The sequence below is a fragment of the Papio anubis genome, chromosome 1 (genome assembly GCF_008728515.1).
Source record: "Papio anubis isolate 15944 chromosome 1, Panubis1.0, whole genome shotgun sequence".
NCBI classification, from domain to species: Eukaryota; Metazoa; Chordata; class Mammalia; order Primates; family Cercopithecidae; genus Papio; species Papio anubis.
The window spans coordinates 140839616-140845916 of NC_044976.1; positions in this window are offsets into that span (position 1 = coordinate 140839616).

Here is a 6301-nt window from a genome sequence, read left to right on the forward strand (position 1 = left end):
GCAGGGAAACATACTTTTGGGATATAAGATGCTTTAAAGGCTTTTCTTCTTCTTCCTCTTCCAAGAAGAGCTGTTCATGTCAGTTTTTCTGCCCACCTACAAATACCTGGATTATCACAATTCAAGAATTAGTGAAGAAGATACCAAATTATACCCAAGGTGTTGTTAGAACAGTTGCTCTGCAATGGTGATTGACTCCATTATTGTTTGTATAACCTCACAGAAAAGACATACATGTCTTCATCTTAAAACCAAAGCTGGAGGACCCAGACCCAATACCAATTCCAACTTCACCATGAAGGATGGTGAGTTTGGGGAAGTTACTTTACTTCCCCCCACCAAGCCTAGTTTCCTTAACTTTAAAATGAAAATCTGCTTCATATAGACTATTTCTGAAGATTAAATCAACCATTGTGCAGAGGCCTGGCACATGAAAGCTACTTGATTAAAAATTAGCTCACCCCTTTCATTTTCCTCCTCTGCAAATTATTCAGAATGTACAATCAAAGCATGAGGAAACTACCACCACCTGGTGTACGGGTCTCCAAACTGCATAAGCAGCAGCAAAGGTGAAAATACAACTTACACTGAGGAAACTGCAAAATGAAACTTCACAAATGACTGAATGCATCATACAAAAAATACATCAATTATTCTGGGATAGAGGCCATTGGCCATTCCAGGATGATGGGTAGAATTAACCAGGGCGATCTTCCTGGAAGAGGTACACTTTATTTTAAAACGTAAATGGAGGAAAAAGGATGTGGACTGATTGGAAAGAAGGAAGAACAATTTTCTGCACAGTTGGAAAAAAATCTTGGAAGCAAAAGAGGAATGTCCTGGTGGCAAATAATGTCAACTGGAACATTTAGCCCAGCCATGCCTGTTAAGCCTTTAGGCTCTTTGATCACAGAAGAACAAGGAGGGAGAACTGGGTGTAAGTCACTCCCACTAGGAGGCTGCAACAGCCAGCTGGTAGTATTGGAAGCACAAGAGCTCTAACTTGTGCATGTCAGCCTCTTGTTCAGGACTTGCTTTAATGGACAGAAGGTGTTGGAGGCAGGTAAGACCATTCTAACAAAGAGAGGTCCCTCCCTGTAGAGCCCCAGAAAGGGTGGAAATGTGTTTCTCCTCAGACATATGGGTAACGGGCAGAGCCCACTGAAGACAGCAGTCCTGTCTGACCCATCTTGGTGATCCTGACAATACCTAACTCAGAGCTCAGTACCTGGAAGAAGCTCCATACATGGCTAAGTTGATTTTCCCACCTGGTAGGGATCAGAGGTTGTATTATGCAGCAAAGTTTCTAACCCAGCTCTCTATTCTGCGTCCTTACTCTACATTCTGGAATGTGCCATGCCCTCTCTTTCTTCCAGATCTTTAAAGATGTTTCTGTTTGTGCCTGAAAAATATTCTAAAGGTCCCAGTTGAGACATGGCATCTTCCAAAAAGTCTTCTCTGACTTCCTGCAGCATTCAGTAATTCTCTTACAATCCTAGCATGTATTACCACGTCGTATTACAATTTGTTGTCCTCTTATCTGTATCTAGGTTTGATGCTAAGTTCCATGAAAGCAGAAACGATGATTCTCTTGTTGGTTGCTATTTCCCAAGAACCTAGCATAGTGCCTGGCACATTAGAAGTCCATAATGATTTAAGTTGAAAGTAGCAGGATGTCCAAAAAACCCTAGTCTGTGTAGCCTACATATGAAGGAACTCAGGAGGGAAGGTAGCTCCCCTAGAAGTGCCCACCTCAGCTCCCTGAAGCTTGCCTCTGATACTTCTTTGGTCTAGAGCAGTGCTGTCGTTGAGTCTAGCACCATCTTGGCAGGGCCGACTTTGGTCACAATATCCCCACCTGCTGTAGGGTTATGGGAGTCCAAGTTACCCGACACCTTACACCACAATCTGAGCATGTTTCCATATGTTGAACAGCCTGGGTAACTGAACTGGGTATGGTGCCTCAAACACGAGGCTGACCAAGATAAATAAGGCCATGCACAATTGTTTACTAGGGAGTGCTCACCCTGATTCTCTAACTCCAACAAAAAGAAGAGAAAACCACGAAAGAACAAGGTAGGAAGGATTAACCCTCACAGGACCCAGAGTCCAGAGCCCTAGACAGTCACAATGGGCACTTCCACATGTTCCAGGTGACATCAGGTTAAAAGAGGCATCCAGGATAGCCCCAGAGTGGGAAAGAAGTCACCCGAGCAGCTTTTGGAGGAAAGGAAAGGATTAAAGCAGGGAGAGATGAGTACCCCACAGTGGAGGGCCTGGCAGCACCAGCCAACTATTTGTACATGGCCCCAGGCATTTCTAGCACCAGTGGCCTGCCAAAGTAACTACCTCCTCCCTCACAGCAGCTTCTTCTTCCTCCTCCTATCAGCAACATGAAGAAAAGAAGTCTATCTCTCCAAAGCTAGAGGATGCACAATGGTGCCTTCCAAAGGGGAGAGTCTATTCTGAGGTGCATGAAAGACATCACAGGCATGTGGCAACTCCCAGTAGCAGACTTCAAAATCAGCCTTGCTTCTGTAGTAATATTTTTCCCTCCTCCTTAAATTCAGCCCAGTTATTTAATAATATGAACTTACCCATCATGCGTTTCTCCACAGGACTTACCCTTCCCTGCAGCTAAGCATGACCTAAGTGGCCCATTTCTCCCAGGAAACCTCCAACACTGCTAGATCACTTGTATTTTGCAAGCACTGATGGTATTAGGCATCTCTGCTACTTACTACGCCCCGGCATCTATACATGGTGGTGGAACTGTTGCAATAAGTGGATTTGGCAAGAGCTGGCTGCTATAAGAGTTTGGTCCTTTTGAGTTCTTCACCCCTATACTCCCACCCCTTATAACAATCCCTCGATTCCAGATTTTGCCTTCAAAAGTGGACCATGGCCTTGGCTGGGTTCTGCCACATAGACTTCTTATGACATAATTACTCTTGCCCTCTGACCGTGAGTCTAGCCAAGCCTGACCCTCATTCTATTGATTCGCCCTGAGTCATTTGTCAACAGAGTGGCTGATTCCCCTCGTCTAGGTAAGCACAGGAGGCATTTCATCAAGACATTTGACACCTTCCTTTGAAAGGTGAACGACAGAACATATGAATACCTCTGATTAACATCTAAAGGCAGCCTGGCCCCCCTGAAATTGCCCCTCCATGGAGTAGCTCTCAAGTAAATCCACTGTAGGGACCTCTACCATTTCAACTCATTTATCAGCAATTCCATCTGCTTCAATTTGGGGCACTCCATGTGTCTGTGGTTCCATCATGTCTGCCTGGGGTTGCTCCCTCAAGGGTTTCTGGCCTCCATGCAAGGCCTAATCCAGGCTGTCATCTTTCCCTGTGATATAGCTGGGGCAGCTGTTGCTCCTTCCTCGATAGTAGAGGGGTGGTTGCCAGACAGCCTGAGGGGCCCACCATCTAATTTCCATGCTTGGAGCTAAATATGTGTGTGCATGATCTTTCCTTGAAACTGTAGGAGGGGACTCAGTCCTACTACCTTTTACTCCAAATTGATTTGATGTCTTCTTAAGGAGTGGTGAGCTCATCCCTGCTCCTATTCAACTTCAAAGGCCAACAGTCTCATTAACCTAATTGCCTGACTTTGAGTAACTTGCTTAAATTACCAATTAATGGATGGCCATTTCTGTCCAAACAAAACATTTTAAAGCATTCCCACTGAAAAGAAATTGCTTCCAACCATGACAAATGAGTGTCTCCCTGCTGATAATTATAATAACTATAGTAGGTATGCTTCTAAGCCCTGAGAAATTTGTAAAAGAAAGGTACAAGTGGCAAATTTATATAGATTACAAACAGTGGAATCCTTTTTCAGTGATGGAATTTTGAAAAGTTTTTCATTCAACCAAGCTACACTAAGAATAAAGGCAATTAAATGTCAGGGCTGTAGAACATTTGTCCTTTGGAGAGGGGGAATCCCGCAGGAAAAAGAATACTGAAACTGTCAGTAGCCCCTGTTGGCTATATTAAAGCTAATAAAATTACTAATGATACATTCCTCATCAATGAGGGGTCCCTGCTGTGCTGCTTCTGTCTGCTTTAGTCACAGTGAACAAGGCAGGAAGATTGAATTATTGGCTGGATTCATTTTATTGGTTTAAGCTTTAGGGGGAGGGAGTTATAAGGGAGATTCTTTTCATGTTTTGCTTTTTTGCTCTCAAGAAGCAGCTGGTTTTGTCTTTAGTTTCAAATGTCTATTTAAAAAAATCAGGGCAATCATTAGAAGGCAGGAATTTGGACATGGACACTTCCCAAAACACCTGATGTCAATCCCAGCCGGGTTTGCCAGGAATGGCCTCTCAAGTCTCAACTGGGAGAGATATGGGGGAGAAGGAGATAAAGGACTGAATTGATGGCTGCAGGCATGGCTGACAGGTGGCCCTAGGAGAGGAAGGGAGGGGGTACATGTTAGGAAGTGGCAGAGAGGAAGAAAAGCTGTGGACTCAGTGGACCAAAACTTCAGGGCAGAGACTGGGCCTGCAGCCCTTGGGCTCACTGGCACTACCACGGTCGGATCCCTGTCCCTTGCTGATGCAAGCTCCCTTTTAAAATTTCTATAGGGAGACGGCAGCTATGGCATGCAAGATATCACAATTCCACTTGCCTCAAGAACAGCATGGGCTTCCTGAAGACAAGATATGCTGTGTAATTTCTTGGGAATGGAAACTTCTGACAGAGAGAGCTGGTGCTGATTTCAGAGTGTAGTTTCCTGAAAGCCTGGGATCTTATTACTGCTCATTCCCTTTAGCATCAACCAAATAGCCTTTTCCACCATAGACTAAGGCACTGGGGATAGCAAAGAGAAACCCAAAACCTGGACTGAAACTTGGCTTCCAATCTCTGAGACTGTCTCCTTCTAACTGGAAGGGCCCAGACCCAAGATACCATGAAAACTCTGGAGCATGTGTCTGTGTACCGAGCAGCCAGCTCTAGCACTGGACGTTTCTCTGAGAACCACTGCTCAGAACCCAGGACTGTGATCATGCCCACAGCTCGACAGTGGTCTGGTATTTATGCCCATCTGCATGCTGGCTTTCCTTTAGATCCATTCTCTGCTCTTTTCTGCCCTGTGCTATACCCATGGGGTTGACTTCAGTGGATCTCATCTTCTGCTTTAGCTAATGGGATGCACCGGCAGGAGACTGGGGCAGGTGGTGAGGGGTGGCTAAGGAAAGAGAGGTCAGCATATTTCTTCCTCCTGCTCCCTCCCTAACGTGATAAGGGACACCATTATGACAGTGGCTCTGCCCTCTATCCACAGCCACAACTGGGTGCCGTCTCTGCGTCAGCTCCAGGATTCAGCAGCAACTTTCCTCCTGTGGGAGGCTGAATAATGGCACCCAAAGATAGCCAGCTCCTGATCTCCAGCACCTGTGAATGTTGCCTTATATGGCAAAAGGGACTTGCAGATGTGATTCAGTTAAGGAGCTTGAGATGAGAGATTAATCTACATTGTCTGGGTGGACACTAAATGCTACCACACGTGTGCTTATGAGAGGAAGACAGAGGAACACTGGATGCAGAAGAAGAGTCTATGTGACCAGAGAAGCAGAGAATGTAGTGACACAAACACAAGAGAAGGAATGCCAGCAGCAACCAGAGGCTGAAGGAAGCAAAGAACAGTCTCCACCTGGAACCTCCAGAAGGAACCAGCCGGGCCAACACCTTGACTTTAACCTGGGGAAACTCACCTTGGACTTCTGGTCTCCCAAGTTGTAAGAGAATACATTTCTTTTGTTTTAAGTCACTAAGTCTGTGTTAATTTGTGACAGCAGTTTAGGAAACTAGTAAACTTCTCCAGTCTGCTGTTGCTCATGGCAACATCTCTTGTTGGTTCCCACACCTCTGAAAATAGTCCTTTATGAAAGTCTATTCAAAAATCCCCACTGAATGTGGCTTCTGTTTTCCGCCAGAATCTTATCTTATATATTTTACTTCTTTCCAAAAAGAATGTAAGATAGTATATTTTTTACGAGACAATAAAATTTTGCCAAATGAGAAAATGCAGAAGAAAAAGAAAATAAAGATAAAAGAAATATGAAGCCAAAACTATCATTAGTATCCAAAATTCATGCTATACAGGCCTGAACACTTTTCAAAAATTAGTCTGCAGCTTCCACTCTAAGTTTCCCAGCAGCCAACACAAAGAGAATAAAAAGCATGATCAGTTATAGTTTACTATTTCCTAAACAATCTTGATAATACGGATCACCTGAATACCTTGCCAAACATCGAAATATCCAGTCACCACCTCATCCAAGACCTGT